The sequence below is a fragment of the Callithrix jacchus genome, chromosome 15, assembly GCF_049354715.1.
Source record: "Callithrix jacchus isolate 240 chromosome 15, calJac240_pri, whole genome shotgun sequence".
Lineage (NCBI taxonomy): Eukaryota > Metazoa > Chordata > Mammalia > Primates > Cebidae > Callithrix > Callithrix jacchus.
Window position 1 is genome coordinate 85,214,876 of NC_133516.1, and position 17,599 is coordinate 85,232,474.

Sequence of the window (17,599 nt, forward strand, 5' to 3'; positions counted from 1 at the left end):
CAGATTTTCAATAGAGAAAGGAATTACTGGTCAAGTAGCAAGAACAGGGGAAGTCCTGAACATTTGAGATGCCTATGCAGACCCACACTGTAACATAGAGTAGTAGACTTGTACACAGGCTACACCACGCGGAACATCCTGTGCATGCCCATCGTCAGCCGAGGAAGTGTGATAGGTATTGTGCAAATGGTCAGTAAAATAAGTGGCAGTGCCTTCTCTATAACAGATGAAAACAACTTAAAAATGTTTGTCGTCTTTTGTGCTTTAGCGTAACACCGTGTAATATGTATCATAGAATTCGTCACTCAGAGTGCATTTACCAGGTAACAATGGAAAAGCTGTCCTACCATAGCATTTGTACTGCAGAAGAGTGGCAAGGCCTCATGCGATTCACCCTTCCCGTGCATCTCTGCAAAGAAACTGAATTATTCCACGTTGACATTGGTCCTTTTCAAAACATGTGGCCTGGAATTTTTGTCTGTATGGTTCATCGGTCCTGGTTGAGCTTGAAAGGTTGTGTCGTTTTATTATGTCTGTGAAGAAGAACTACTGGCGAGTTCCCTATCACAACTAGAAGCATGCAGTCACTGTGGCGCAGAGCATGTACACCATACTTCAGACCTTGAGCGCAAAGGACTGTTGATTGCGTGTCTGTGCCATGACCTGGACCACAGGGGCTTTAGTAACAGCTACCTGCAGAAGTTAGACCACCCTCTGGCAGCTCTCTACACCTCCAACATGGAGCAGCACCACTTCTCCCAGACGGTGTCCATCCTCCAATTGGAAGGGCACAATATCTTCTCCACCTTGAGCTCCAGTGAATATGAGCGGATGCTTGAGATCATCCACAAAACCATCATTGCCACAGACCTTGCTTTATACTTTGGAAACAGGAAACAGTTGGAGGAGCCCTACCAGACTGGATCGCTAAACCTTAATAATCAATCACATAGAGACCGTGTAATTGGTTTGATGATGACTGCCTGTGATCTTTGTTCTGTGACAAAACTGTGGCCTGCTACAAAATTGACGGGAAATGATACATATGCAGAATTCTGGGCTCAGGGTGATGAAATGGAGAAATCGTGAAGACAGCCTGTTCCTCTGATGGACAGAGACAAGAAGGATGAAGTCCCACAAGGCCAGCGTGGGTTCTACAATGCCGTAGCCATTCCCTGCTGTACAACCCTTACCCAGATCCTGCCTCCCACGAAGCCTCTCCTGAAAGCATGCAGATATAATCTCAGTCAGTGGGGGAAGGTGATTCGAGGGGAGGAGACTGCAACTTGGATTTCATCCCCTTCCGTGGCTCAGAAGGCAGCTACATGTGAAGACTGAGCTCTGATCACCTGACACGCCATCCCACCCACAGATCCTCATCTTGCTTCTTTGACATTTTTTCCTTTTTTTGGGGGGGGTGGGGGGAACCTACACCTGGTAACTGGGGTGTAGACCTCTTCGAGAAGGTAACATCAAGTAAATAAGTCAAGCAAAGGACTTCCTGCCAGTCTCTTCTGTGAGGCGTCATAGACACTGAACAACCAGGACTACCCCATGTTCAGAAATCAGCTGGCCAAGTGACTTGCAAGCCAGCCTTTTCTAATAGGCTGATATTGTTGAGGCTTTAATGGAAGTGGACAAAAATTCAGAAGGGCAGGCATGCGCGCTCCCTTCTGGGCTAGCAGTTGCGGGGCGCGCGCCTGGGCCAGCCGTTAGCTGTTTCGGTTTGAGCATAAACGGCCAGTCTTGAATACCCAATGCAGGATTTCCAGCGGGGGCGCACAAACCTGGGGAGGGCAGATGGAAGCCGCAGGGACTCTAAAGGCAGCCCCAGGCTGGCTAAAGCGGCCGCTGGTTCAGAAACCCAGGCCTGAGTGCTCGGGCTCCACCTGGCCTGGTTCAGCTCACGACCCACGCAGCTCTGGATTCCAGGCAGGAAGCTCAAGGGTCAGGGAAACACCTCTGCTGGTGAATTATTCACCCCGCATTGAGTTATCGTGACGCCCTGTGGCTTTGGGAAACCTCTCCACAACCAAGTGGAGCCACAGCTCTCCGCTAACGAGACGTCTCACTCTCGCCCAGGATGGAGTGCAGTAGAGCGACCTCGGCTTACTGCAACATCCGCCTCCCGGGTTCAAGTGATTCTCCTGCCTCAGCTTCCCAGGTAGCTGGGACTACAGTCGTCGGCCACTACATCCGGCTGGCCTAGAATTTCTGAGTGAAACGATTGCTTAAGATTTTAGAATCAGTTCCCCTTATTCTTGTTCTCTCTGCAGTTAGAAAAACAATGTCTAACCCAGCAATGAGCTTTTGACGGAATGTCTCATTTTAAAAGGAATATGAGATCATTGAGTTGGACCCAGAGAAACAACTCAAAGAAAACTTCCATTAATGAGAACCCAAAAGCTGATGGCCAGACAAAAGGATGAGAGGAAATGCTGGATCTCCAGTTTCTTATTAATGGCTCAGTTTTTGATGTTGTTGGTGGTGGTTTGTTTGTTTTTGAGCTTTCAAAATGTATTTTAATCTCATTCCAAAAAGAAAATTTCTAGAGACTATATATATATATGTCAGAAGGGGTACTTCTCCATTGTATCTTTCTACTAAGGATTGGTACTATTATGGTATTGTACTCGGGCTCTGACATCAATGTTGCTTTGATGTTGTTGGTTATAAATAGGAATTTTTACACGTTACTATCGTGAATGTTCATGTGTGACCTACTTGTAATTAACTTGAGATGTAACCCAAAGCCTCAGGACAAATGTCCTTTGGTTTGAGGTTATAGAGTAAGCAGTGATGGGAAAACGTCAAATTCTTATTTCAGAGCTTCATGAATTTAGACAGTCAGACTATAAGTTAAAACTAAAGGGCTGAGATGAATACATTTAACACTAAAAGAAGTAGACCTTAAGAGATGAGGTATGCGTTACAACAAATCTCAGAACTTCAAGCATCAGTTCAAAAGATGACAATTTTTAAATTTTTTTCATTGATGTCTTGGCAATTTTACTGAACCCTTTGCGTAAAGAACAAAATAAAAGCAAGGCATTGTAAAATTTTTTTAATAGACAACTCTTATGGATATAAAGTGTAAATTTTTCATAATGATTTCTTTATATTTTCACTGTGTCATTGCAGAATTTTAGACTCATATTCACAATGAAAGGTTTATTCGTAACGTTGTTTAATTAAAGTATCACACATTTCTTTTTTAAACATCAAACCATAAAATGTGTCTTGTGATTTTACTTTGACCTGCTGCATTCACCTCTCATGTATCTCTTTCCACATGCTGCATGGTCATATTTCATGAGCTTTCTGTCCATAGCACAGAAACAAAAGCAGGAAGTAGTACAGTCATGTTGGACCTTCCTTCCGTTCTCTTTACTCTTCTCGCAGATCAAATCATTCCATAGAAACCTGTGGTTTCTTCTATATGGCTTTTGGGTTGACTAGCATTACTATACAATGTAAGTGTTTTGAACAATACAAAAATAATACTCTGCACCCCTTCCTACAGAGATTGTAAGGTAGTCACTTCTGGTGCGTATTAATACTTTAAAGATTTTTAGCACAATGACACAGTAACTTCCAACCCTGTTCTAACCTGAAGGAATCAGAGACTCAGGAAGTGAAAGGCCAATCATAACAGATAACTTACTCACTTTTCATGTGGCAGGAAACTGGAATATCACTTTTAATAAAATAAAATTGAAAAAATGCTTCTACATATTTAATACCATAGGCATTTTGTTCAGATGAGCCTGGTTTGTGCAAAATTAAATCAGAGGCTTCTACAACATGGTTTATTTATGTTGGCTCTACATAAGCACTGTTCTTATTTTAAAATTAACACTATGTGTTCAGTTTTCTTCTGGGCTTCTGAAAGTTGCCATCTTCCCTACATGGAGCTCCATTTGCTATTTTAATTATACACTATGACATAAAATGTAATAACTAAAGAAAGAGAAATACCACTGTGGCTAGATGTATACACACACACATATATATGGAAGGATGTAATATATGTAAAACACATACATAGATGTATATAGGATGCACAGTCATATGTACGTAGACATATACATACGTGTATATATGATACACACATGGATGAGAGACAGAAGGAAAGGAAGAGAGAAGCAAACATGTTGGAAAAAATATAAATCAGCCTGTTCTTCCATTCCTTAAAAACAATGACTTTGCTTGATAGAAAATACATATTACTTGATAGTTGACAAGGAAGTGTCATTTTTTGTTAGTGTATTCATATAATTGAATTTGAACAAGTTACATATTTTTCTGCATACAAATTTATGAAGCTGGATTCTACCAAATACATCTTAATTCACAAAAGTTAATTTAGTCATCTAATTTAACTTGGGAAAGGATATGTTATTTAATATTATTGTTTAATTACAAAAATCTTTAAAGAATATATGAATTCTGTTTTTTAATGTAGAAATAATTATGGAGTTAGGACTCTCATGGCTACTTTTACATTTTTAGGTTGATTATTACAGAAAATTCTCTTAATTTATTATAGGCAAGTGTATTATATAATCTCTGTTTTGAACAGTTTCCCAAAGGAATGTGATTGGATTTACTGGTTGGTTAATTTCTTGTGAAATATTGTCATAGTAGAAGCACAGCTTGAACGAAAGACTGTATTTTGATATAAACTGTCAGTATTGCTTTTACCATGTGTAAGATTTACTTAATAATCACAGATGTATGTAAAATAAAAGGACCCAGGATGCAGGAATATTTAATAATTTGTTTTGAAAAACATGCAGTTAGGAATATTTTTGTATTTTATCAGATATGTTTAGCAGACAAACATCTGAGTTCTATTTCTTGTCTTTTTCCCAGATCTTTTCTTAAAAGAAAAATATGACACCAGAAGCCAAGAGATGGTTTTTACTAACAACAGCTTTGATGAGTTGTTATTAAGGTCATACTGTGTATTGTGCCAAATTTTCCACCAGTGTAAATTTAGTAACCAGCTATGAGGATATGTAGGATATTCAATTTGCAGAAATTTATATTGGCTATGTTGATTTGTAATAGACAAGTTTTATAGTCATATGCAATTATTTTATTACCTTTTGGACATAGCGAATATGTTTTTTATCTAAAAATGTCCTTAGAAACATAAATGCCTGCCAATAACATGAAATATTGAATTTGGGAAATGTGAATTAATTAATTAGAAAAGGGTCAAAGAAAATGCAATGGATGTGGAAACTAATTCTTAAAAACAGCCCTATTAGTAGGGCAGGAACTCTGATCCATTTCCCACCTGTGCTTCTCTCTAAGAGGTGTAGGAAAAACCCATCTTGCAAAATAGACCAAAATATTAAGACACACAAAAAATAAATAAAGACATGGCTAATATTTCTACTGATAAAGACTCTTCCTTTAAAAAGAGCTTAGTAATATGGCAGAATGAACTTTAAACAGTTAGAATCAAGAATTGATGTCCACATATTATATTTGCCCAATACTGGCCTCTATTTCCTGGGACCCCCTAGCTCGGAACTTTGACTCACATTGCTGCAGCTTGGCTTTCTTTCATTTAACAGGAAGTCAGCTCCTTGGTTATTTTCCTAAGCTACAAAGGAGGGCAGATAGCTCTGCTTCCTACTGCCTTAAGTCTTCAACTTGTTCAAATTCCTATATCTAGTTGATGGCATCCTAGGCAAATATTGTATTGTACAACAACCGTTTTGCGTTCACTGTTGGATGAGAGAAACAAACAAAAATCCCACAAAAACAAACAAACAATGCATCATATGACAAGCTGCCCTCCAAAATGTTTTCCCTTTTCTCCAGCAGTAAAATGGGGATAATACCCATACACATCTACCACACTGGGTATTTTCAGATAAAAGACACAATAAATATAAAGGGATTTTGGAATTAGAAGAGATATATAAACACAAAAATTATTATATCACCAGCAGGTGATAGGATGTGCATTAGAAATATCTGCATCTTTATCAAGATAGTAGATACTGGCGATAGTAAATGAGGTTAGTTGGTTGGACCAGCTGAACTTCTAAAAGGTGATAGAGTAAAAAATCAGAGTTTTGGTATACTCAGTTTAGATTAATAAGAGACACTTTTATTTATCTCATAAAATTAATGTATTCAAATTGAATAGGTAACCCTAGCAAACTACTTAAAATACTGGTGCAGGCCAAAAAAGATAGGCAAGAATCTGTGTATAGTTCGTTCACTGTTCATCCTCACTTCCGTAAAGGAGATTCAGAGCTCATTCATTAATTTTTCCATTCATCCAACAACTATATATATTTCAGGAGCTAGTGCTATGTGACAGACTTTCTGCCTTGTCCCAGAGACAGAGTAGTGAGCAGAAAGAGCCACATCCCTTCCATCATGAAAAGTGTAGTCCAAGAGGAAAGCAGACATTAATTAAATAGTCATACTAATGAATTAATTATTTCAAATGGAGTTAAGTGCTTTCAAAAAGAGGGGAATGTGGTACTGTAAGAATTGGTAGCACAGTACATAATGTAGAGGTTGGGAAAGATTTCCCTAAGGAAATGAATGATCAATTCAAAGGCTAATGAACAAGACTTGGCTAGGGAAAGGAGGTGTGTAGGGAGCATTCTAAGCAGGGAAAACGGACATTACTTTCGTACTGGCATTCTTGCCATCCCGAGAGCCAGAGGGTATGTGGGTTAAGATAAGAATGAAGAGAGGCAGAGATGACAGACTGTAAAATACCTTCAAGGCTCTGCCAAAGATTTCAGTCTTTCTCATAAGAGAAATGGAAAGGCATTGAATGGTTTAAGGGTTTGGTGGTGATAGGATGAAGGAGTAATCACTTGGTTTGTGATTTAAAATATCTTCTGATTTGGGGGACAAAATGAATTCGATTGAGCCCAGTAGACATAAGGAAATCAAAAATAAGACTGTTATAGGCAAGAGGTGACAGTAGCTTAGACTAAGGTATTAGCAGGTCATTCAGAGACTAGTTGCCAGATTTCAGGGTTACCTGTGATTTGCTGCTGCATGTTGGATGTAGATTTCAGGAGGAAGATTAAGGAAGCTTCCCAGACCTCAAACACCTCAAGTCCACCGAGGTGCTCATATGATATTATTCTACAAAGAGTGAACATTTGCTGATAGACCTGATTTCTTTGCTACCTGTTTTATAGATTTAATACACAGTAGTGTGCTCTCTCTATGCCAATGTTTGTGACAGTTAAATAAATTTGGTCCTTGCCTACCAACTGCTTAGTTCCATTGGGCCATCATCTTTAAAGTAGTCTCATCTATGTTCCGAGGAAGGTGCACAGAATTCTATTTTGTGTGCACAAGATAGCTATTTCTTCTTCTGGGGGAACACTTTATTTTCAGAGAAAGCCTTATATCTCTTATGCTTTTCACTGAAAAAAACTAAATATGTTCTGATTTTGTAGAAAACTCAGCTACTATTACTGTCTTCAGAAAAGTGCCCAATTTTGTGGTTTATTTCGCAGAAAGGCATAGCTGGATGTAGGAAATGATTATAGAAGTGTAATGTGCCCACTATCAAATTCCAGACCTAAACAGAATTCAAGACATCCACAAAGCAACAGGACTTTTTTATCACTACACCTGATAAGGAAGCAAATTCCCATTTAAGTCTACAAATGCAGGTGTTCCTTGCCTGGTTTTGATTATTTCCAGAAACATAAATAACTATTTACTGGGATATTCATGCTTTGCTATGCCTTGCCAGTGATTTGTGTTGATAAGTAAAGATACACAGTTGGCCATTTGTACTAGATAATTCCTCCTGAATAAGAGTATCTGTTCTTGATATCCAATATGAAGAGACTGTAATAAGTACGAACTAACCATAGGCTACCAACGACAATGAACCAAGTTGTCAAAGACTAGAGTAATTTTATCTTTCCTTGAGAATTACAAATGCTTTTCATAAGAAAAACTATTTTTTATTTACAAACCTGAATTTGTTTGGCGATTTTTGAGGACGTCTGTATGTGCCTCATGAAAAACAGCTGGTATATGTTGAAATAAATGTCAAAATACAATATTTTATTGCTGTTTTAGCATACATGATTGTTTGCCAAAAAATCATGTTTTTCATTTGACAAAATTAACCTTCTTATTATAAATGGAAGATGCTATGATTCCAGATATTTGTTAGATTCAATTCAATAAATACTCAAAATTATTTATGTTATTCAGGGAAGGAGATCTAGGACAGAACTTTAAAAGAAGTTAGGCCTTTGTGCTGAGAGCGCTACTGTCTAAATGAGAATCACTTCAGTAGCAGTTAGGTGAATATTAAGGATGAACTTCACTTCTCTGGCCCCAAAATGAAATATTCTCAAAAGGAAGGCTAACTAAAATGATTCAAATTTCGAAGAAGATTTATTTATGTATATATTAAGGTTTGTGTGTGTGTGTTTCGGGGATATTTTAATATAAATATGCATTTCTAGTGGTGAGAGTTAATTGCAACTAGTACAAACTTCCATTTTAAAGAATATTATGCAGAGAGCACATGGGCACAGGGAGGGGAACATCACACACTGGGACCTGTTGGGGGTGGGGGTTTAGGGGAGGGATAGCATTAGGAGAAATATCTAATGTAGATAAAGGGGTGATGGATACAGCAAACCACCATGGCACATGTATACCTGTGTAACAAACCTGCACTTTCTACACATGTTCCCCAGAATTTAAAAAAAAAAGAATATTATTCAATAACTATTTCTGTGTAACAGTATTATAATATCCGGTATAATTTACAGTAGTTGGCTCTTATGAATATTAGTACATCTATCACATATAGATATGATAAGATCTGTTTAGATTGAATCCTATAACAAATGCTTTCATAAGTCACTGTATGCTTAGCAGTTATCTTTTTATTTGAAGATTTGTATAATATTGAATATTCCCAATGAAATTAGATTTTTGCTAAGTGGCATTTTGATGATACTCTGGTGCCTGCTTGATCTGTTTTTATCTGTTGGCATTCCTTTATTTAAAAAAAGATATCAATTTGATCTTGTGTACCTCCCAAACTTTTGGAGTTATAAGGTGGCCAGGTATGATCTTTAAATAAGTACTCATTCCTAATAATGAAATTTGCATTAATTTTCTTGCATGGCATACTTTGATGTAATTAGTTACACATGTCAAGACATAAGTGGAATATCCAGTTAGTTTCAAATATAGAATAAAGTTGCTATCACCAAAATAAATCACCTACTAATGAAAATGTTTCACTGTTTCAGAGAGCAGATGATTACTGAAACACATTTCATCAACATAGTGCCGGTTAATTTTTCTTAAAAGTTACCAGATAGAAAATAAATCTTTAATTTAAATGAAAAACAAAGGAGCTGAATATTAGCTAGCAAATGCTCTGTTGAATCTGTTTTTTCTTTAGCTCAAAAAAAAACAAAAAAAAAACTCCCAGAAGGTAATAGTGATTTTTCACTTTTTATGAGGTTAGGATCTTTTTCTGAGTACTGTACAATATTCCCTTCTCTTGGATGCCTTCCACTTGTATTCAAATTAAAAATAATGTTAATAATAAATTATTAACATTGGCTGTGATAAGAAAATTACACGATTATCTTTGCCTTGGAGCAATTTATAAATCCATGAAGTAGATTGTCTTGTCAACAGAGTAAAAATCATCAGTTAATGTTTTGTCATCACACGTAAGAGACAGAATATACTTTCTATTCTAAACACACTTGAAAAATCTCAGTGAAACCAAATAAAATAGTAGCACCAATTTGTCATTGAATAGAATTACATGATAAATAAGTTTGTAGTTGGAAATAAGCTTAGTGCTACAAACATCCCAAACAATGTATTTTGGAAATTTTCATTTTAACTTTAAATATTAATTTTTGTTTTTGTTTTCCTCCATGAGACTCAAAATGAAGTAGCTTAGGGGTTTTAGTTCTTGATTCACTTTTCTTTAAGTTATTGTTTTTCACTTAACCCAATTCTGATGATTCCTTCTTCCTTCTCTTAACAATCGCTTCTCTCTGGTCAGATTCTGGCACTCTGTTACATGCATAGTGCCAAAGGAACCATTTTTGGTATTTACAATAAATATTTCCTGTATTTCTCTATTCCTTTTTTAAGATTAAAAAAATATTTTTAACAACTTTGGTCTTGCAGGGGCAGAAAGGTGTGATACTTTTTCTCACCCATCATTAAGTGGGTTAATGTTCCACATCCAACACTCCCATAAACTGAACACAAGTTAACAAGAGAAAAGCACAATTAATTTATTAATCAAAATTTTATGTAGCACTAGAGCCTTCAGAAATGAAGACCCAAAATTCCAGGGAAAACTCTACATTTATGCTTGGATTCTATGACTGGATTGTATCTAAGGGTAATACACTAAGAGGGGGAACCCAGCTAGGCTTGTCTGGTCATATTCTCTCTGGCTTCTCTGTCACAATTCTTTCTTCTGGGTGTGACGTACTACCCCGCTGGAATGAGGGTCTTCAAGAAAGAAGGGAGAGAATGACCTTTCTAGGATTTCTGCTATGCTTTGGGGAAGAGGAGTTCTAGCTTCTGTAACCTGCCTTGGAGAAAAGAAATAACTGATTTCTATGTTTCATTTCCAAGGAGAGAGAGAGGTGGGAGACAGGCCTGGAGAAGATCAGAAAGTCCTCACTTCTGAGGTCTTCCGATCTACTTCAGTTTAAAACAGTCAGTATGCCAAAGTATCATAATTTGGGGTAGCAGGTTCTAATCCCTGACAGTTGTCTAATATGTTCTATTGCATATACTGCAAACAAACAAACAAAATCCTGACAGACTAAGATGAAAAATCTGATGTAGAAGAAAGGTATGAAGGAAAGATAAAACTAAGAAAGAGGTTATGCAAACAGAAAAATAAAATAAAATCTCAGTGTGATGAAACATTAGTAAATGAGAAACTATTTTAAGCCAGAAAGAATATTAGTTTACCTATTAGAAACCTATGTTAGGATGTTTTAATATAAATTAATATTATTAATACTATGAAGTTTACAATACCTGCTTTGAGTTTTTAAAGAAGTTATTTAATAGAGAATAAACCTCACACAACAAGAAAGAAATAGGTGGGGAGGTATTCAGAAAATAAATAAGAGAAACATTACTTCCCCTCTATTGTTACTTTGTTATCCTTTCATTTATGGGTAAAGTACTCCCAAGTCTTTGAGTAGTAGCACCTTCTCAGACACAAAGGATACGCCCAGACCCTGCTTCTAGGCCATCAAGGGATGTAGCCCAAGTCCGAGCAGAGAATTTCTCTTCCCACACAGTATCCAGCCAACATACCAGCCAACATCTGCAGGATATATGATTTTACTCTTCAGCCTTCTTCTATTTCTCAAACACCTTATCAGTGATCTTAAACTCAGTGTCTTTATAGTTCACCACCAACTATTGTATATTTTTAACAGAATCTGAACTCAGAACTTAGTGTCTTCTAAATCGATCTGCCAGAAAGTAGTTACGTTTAGTAGATAATTTTCTCCTCTGTCTATTCAAAAACAAACTGGTTGACACATCTGAATGCATTTATGGAAAGGATAAAATACTTGCAGATACCAAAGGAAACTCATTACTAGGCAACTAACCTAGAACACCAAACCCATGTATTCTTGATAATTAATTTAAATTACCTAAACTTTCCAATATTAATAAAACTTTATTAGCATCATCCATTATTTGTTCTTGTCCCTTATAATTTGTTTTACATTAAGAAATAGGCATATTAATATTGATATGGTTTGGCTGTTTCTCCACTCAAATCTCATTCTGAATTGTAGCTCCCATAATTTCCACATATTGTGGGAGGAACCTGGTGAGAGATAATTAAATTATGGAGAGGTTTCCCCTATAATGTTCTCTTGGTAGTCAGTAAGTCTCAAGACGTCTGATGGCTGGAAAATAAATTTCCCTTTTTGCTTGGCCCTCATTCTCTCTTGCCTGCAACTATGTAAAGACGTGCCTTTTGCCATGATTGTAAGGCCTCCCCAGCCACGTGGAACTGAGTCCATGAAACCTCTTTTTCTTTAGAAATTACCCAGTCTCAGGTATGTCTTTATCAGCAGTGTGAAAATGGACTAATACAAATATTAACCTTATGAAGAAGCCCATTTTGCAAAACAGGCCTATTGTTATGCATTTCCTGAAGCAGTTAAATTGAACATTCACCAGTTAAGTGAGCATGTTGGCAGGTCATATAGTCAGCTCATAAAGTCTTAGTTAAACAAGCATTGTGATTTTTAAAATTCTAGTGTCCTAAAATCTGCGGCATCCTTTAGGAACTTTTGAAATCCTCAGCTGAGTCTTAGCACCTCGTTTAGCAACCACTGACTTAGGCCAGTGATTTGGATGGATAGTGTTTGGATTCAATTACTTTGATATAAGGAAACAAACAGAAGTCAGGTTAATTTTTATATTGCGTATGTTGGGATTCTTTTTTAATTTAGAAAAAAGGGATGGGAACAATCTATGATCAACTCCATTTGGTAGACTTTCAGATACCATGGCTTTCACATAGTAAAGAGTGATTTTGTCTCTGGAATCATCTCCGTGCCCAGGAACAATGGTCTCATCATTCATAACACCCATAACATCCTTCTAAAAGAAGATCCCTGGAGTGAAACACTGTCACGGTTTTCATAAAATCCTGTCCAGTAATAGCAGAATAAGTAAGGAACTTATGAATATAACAAACTGTTGGGTGTGAATTGGACTGAATTATTTACAGGTGTACAGGAAAATACTTGGTTGTAAGATCAAACAGACCAAGTTCAAGTTTCAGTTCCTCTCCTTCCTAGTTACATGCCGAGAAAATTACTGGATATCTACGGCCCTTAGAGTATCTTTCTTCTGTACAATTGGGTTAATCAGACCTCAGGAGTATTGTTTAAGGATTAATATAATGGCAGACGGTCTCAGTAATATCACAGGCACCCAAGATCACAGCTTTTGAGGTTAGCAGTATAAGCAGTAAGGGGAGACATTTTAAATACTATCACAACGTTTTTTGGTACTGAAAAAAAAAAAACAAACAAACTTCACATTCAGCTGTGTACTCAGAGATTTGGTGAGATAAAACAGAAAGCATGCTAATCATTTACACAGTTGAGAACTTGGGGATCATGTACCGTTAGAGGCAAATTAGAGGTTAGAATTGCAAATAACCATCTTGATAAATAGAATGTGGGACTGAAATCAATAAAATAGGATTCAAAGAAAACAAATATAAACTGCACAAACAATTGTTCCACAGGGATGGAGATAGAAGCCGTAATGGAAGATAAATTGACAATAAGTCAACAGTATGATGGTGCCACATAAAATCCTAGACACTGCTTTGGGGTATACTAATAGGAAGAACATGGATAAAATGAGAGGTAATTATTTTGTTCTACAATCACACGTTAGGCCTCAATTGGATAACTGTGTTTAGTATTTGTTCCTCAGTTGAAAAAGAATCATAGATAAGTTTAAATCAGTTCAGAAGAGAGCAACAAAAATGATAAAAGCCCTGGAAAATGAGATCTATAAGGAAACATTAAGGGAACTAGGCATAGACAGAAGGAAAGATAACAGAGAAGCAGAGTAACTGTTTTCATCGAGGATAGAAATACTACAAACGAGATCGTGATTCCCACTAGATACCTGGAGCTGAGTGGATTGGGCTTGAACTACAATAGATACAGCTTAGTTTAAATATTAAAGACAACTTTGTGAATAAAGAGTAGTTTAATGTGGAAATCAGTTACCTTTGGTGATTATGAAACCTGGTTAAGAAATCAATTTGAAGTGTCAAACTCGGAAATATTATTTTGTAGTTTTTATACAGTGGCAAGGAGATGACTCAGCTCATACCCAACCCTGTTTATACTAATCACAGCTCAACAAATATGTCTATTTTATTCCTCCCCTGACATAATTATAGATATAACAATCAATCTGCTTTTTTAGAAAGGGGTTCTTTATTATTTAAATATGTTATTTTGTTAGATGTTTTGTCATGATTTGTGTGGTGGTATGTCTTTTTGCCTTCAATATTCCATTTTTTTATTCTTCATATTCTTATTAGATTCTGATATACTTCTTTTTGCCATCATAAGTGATTTAAAGCTATAATGATACTATGTGACAAGAATACACTTTCGGACTCAAAAACTGTATGACAATGCTTGCTTGTATTTTATAACTTCTTGGTTTGGCAGGTTCAGTAAACTAAGGTAGAGGCAGACAGTGAACTTCCAAAGGCAAGACAATCAATCCTTTTGTATTCATCTTAATTATACTTATGACTGCCATAGAACTAAATAAGCACAGCCATTTATTATGTGAACTTAGACACTGTTTTAGCAAGCTGAATTCAGTCACTTTTTTTTTCATAAAATGAGGATAATACCAGAACTAATAAGAATAAATGAGACTATTTATGCTGAGCTCCTGGTATAAAGTAGGTATTTAATAAACAAATCTTCCCTGTGTTTGCCCTCCTTAAACAGTTCTTAAATGGCACTTCTCTGCACTAATTCAGTAGTAGCCCTCTGTACCCTAAATACATTTTAGTCTCAATGGAGCTGCATTCAAGGCCTCCAGCTGTATTCTTCCTTTCCAGTCTTAGTTCCATTGCTTCTTGGTTAAATAGGTGTTGAATTGCCAGCAGATGGGACCATATGTGAACCAGTAAAAACCTAAAACTATCCAGAGAGCTGGTTATTAAACAATGGCCAACAGGAAAGCGGGGAGTTTTATATACAGATGGCACAGGGGATGCTTAGACACAAGATTTAGGTGTTATTCATAAATCTTTATTTTTTTCTATCGGAATGTTTATACACATTAACTTAAAGATATTGACTTCAGTATTCCACCTAGCTTTTTCAATTAACACCACAAACAGTAACAATGAAACGTTAATTTCAGATTGTAAGTTTTATAAGATTTTGGTACTAACATCACTGATAGGTAAAATTGATGTTTTAATTTTATCTCGCAACTCAAATCTCATTTTCCAGCAGCTGTTAACTGACTGCCTCAGTGGCTCTGTTTCCCATGCTTACAAGGACCATTTCCTACTCTCACTTTGACCACTAAGAAAGGTATCCTGACGCTGAAAACTCTGATAACACAGTATGGGGTCAGTTAACTCACCTCAAAGGATAGATTGAAACACCTAGAAGTCAGTTAAGTTATTTCAGAGCTGGGTTACGTCTTTAAAACAGGAAAGCCATCTTTAGGGGAGATAGGAGAAGTGGGAGGGGAGACAGGGAAGAGGAATAAGTGGAAAAATAGATCCCTTTCTGACTGGACAAATGACAATGGCCTATTCGCTGATCATTCTGCTTCCACTTTACCCAACTGTATTCGGTCCTTAGCAAAACATCCAGTTTTTAGTCTATCCTTCTGTAGCCCTAAATATTTCACTTCCCTGTAAACAATTCCAAATTCCTTACTATAGTCTAAACTTTCTTTATCATTTGGATCCTGTACATTCAAATTTATTTAAAAACACTCCCCTCATTGCTGCCAAACTTTAGCACATGTTGCCTAAACCTCAATTCCTCAAACACACAAAGCTCTTCCCAGAGACAATGTGCTTTTCGTATTTTCCTCTGGAATGCTTTCTGTTGGCCTTGGCATGCTATCTCCTTTTTATCATTTTAGACTCAGATTAGACATTACTTTCTGAAAGTATCCTCTTTTTTTTTCTTAACCTTTCTCTTCAGGTATGTTTTTTCCCTTAATCTCTAACACAGTATGAAAATGTCTACCTTCATAGTACTCCTTTTAAGTTAAATATTTATTGATTGGTTTATCTCTTTATCATCTACCTCTTCAACCAATTTGTAAACTCTATAAGAATGAGGTATAAGTTTTCAGTTGCCCTATTACATTCTAAGTGTCACGTATGGTACCTGGCTATAGATGGAAACAAAATATACGTCTGGATGACTGAATGAATCTCTGAAACTCTTATCCTCACATCCAAGCCCTTGGTCTCTATTCTATGTGGTATGCCTGAACTAGTATTAATTGGCTATTAAGGCTTTTACTTTTTTTTGACTCTGGGCTTTGTCACATTTTATTTCATTAGTCTTTCTCTAATACAGGTGGCCAAATTAAGAGTAAGAAACAAACTCGATGTCTCATCTTGTTTTAAAAATCCTTCACCCACTAATTAAGTACCTATTTCTTCACTGTAGGACTTTCAACTTATTTTTGAAGTGGAAGTGGCTCACATGACCTAGATTCAGTAAATAATTCAAATTATCCATTTAAAAAAATTATGCAAGCTACCAGTTGCATCACTTTTCCAGGTTTTTTTCTGATGGCTCATCATTTGCAAATGTACAGTAACCATAAGAGATGCAATTTGTTCTGCAGTAAGAAGAAATTCTCACTAGAAACCCTCAAATTCTGCTGAAGTTATAAAACCATTTCATTGCAGTGCTAATAATGAACTGATGCTGTGGAAGCTTCTGGTTCTTATTACTTGGAAAGGCTTATGAAACTTAAAAGGAAAAAAGATATTTGCAAATAATTTATCAGTTTGTTTTCTTATCATTTTTCAGTTCAGACATAAACCCTTCTTATTCTTATATTATTCAGTCTAAATAGAAATCTGCAGTATAAACAAGCAAAAAACAAGACCAGCGAGATGCTCAGATAATTCTTGGTATACGAGGTGGTATGGTATGGGCAGTAGTAAATAAAAGTATATTTACTCATTATATATAGCATCTGAGAACTAAAATGTGTTAATGAGTATTTGTTAAATTAAAAAAATCATATATGTGACTTATGTAAGTTCTAATTAAAGGTGTGTAGCAGAAATTTTAGTAGCACTTGTTCACCAAACAATAATAGTAATACGAATATTGGTATATATTTCCATGTACATTTTTTTCTACATATTTTGCATACATACAAAAAAGTTGGCTTGAGTATTCTCTGAATTTTAGAAATGAAGAAATAGGCCGGGCGCGGTGGTTCACGCCTGTAATCCCAGCACTTTGGGAGGCTGAGGCGGGTGGATCAGGAGGTCAAGAGATCGAGACCATCCTGGTCAACATGGTGAAACCCCGTCTCTACAACAAATACAAAAAATTAGCTGGGCATGGTGGCTCATGCCTGTAATCCCAGCTACTCAGGAGGCTGAGGCAGGAGAATTGCCTGAACCCAGGAGGCGGAGGTTGCAGTGAGCCGAGATCGTGCCATTGCACTCCAGCCTGGGTAACAAGAGCGAAACTCCTCTCAAGAAAAAAAAAGAAAAAGAAATGAAGAAATAGAGGAAAAAGAATTGCTAAGAACTTCTCTCAAATCATGTGGCAACATAGTTAAAGTGATTAAACTAGAGGTTTTTCTTGTTCATATTTAAACCGTTGTCTTTTATCTGGCATGAAGAGAGTTCAATTCCTTTTATCTTTTGTTTTAAAAATGTGTAATTATGTATAAACTATGCTGCTATAAGAATGATAGAATTGGTAACTTGGCCAAAATGTATAATATTTAGTATTTTATACTCTTCTCATACATCATAGTTTGC

At 36.4% G+C, this 17,599-nt stretch overlaps 1 pseudogene across 1 annotated transcript in view; it reads left to right on the plus strand.

Moving 5' to 3' along the window:
• LOC100404705 (cAMP and cAMP-inhibited cGMP 3',5'-cyclic phosphodiesterase 10A-like) overlaps nucleotides 1-17,599 on the plus strand; it is a 32,201-nt pseudogene that overhangs the window by 1,423 nt on the left and 13,179 nt on the right. The window contains exon 3 of the transcript XR_008476891.2: nucleotides 1-17,599. This exon is cut by the window's right edge and continues 13,179 nt beyond it. The product of XR_008476891.2 is annotated as a cAMP and cAMP-inhibited cGMP 3',5'-cyclic phosphodiesterase 10A-like (transcript).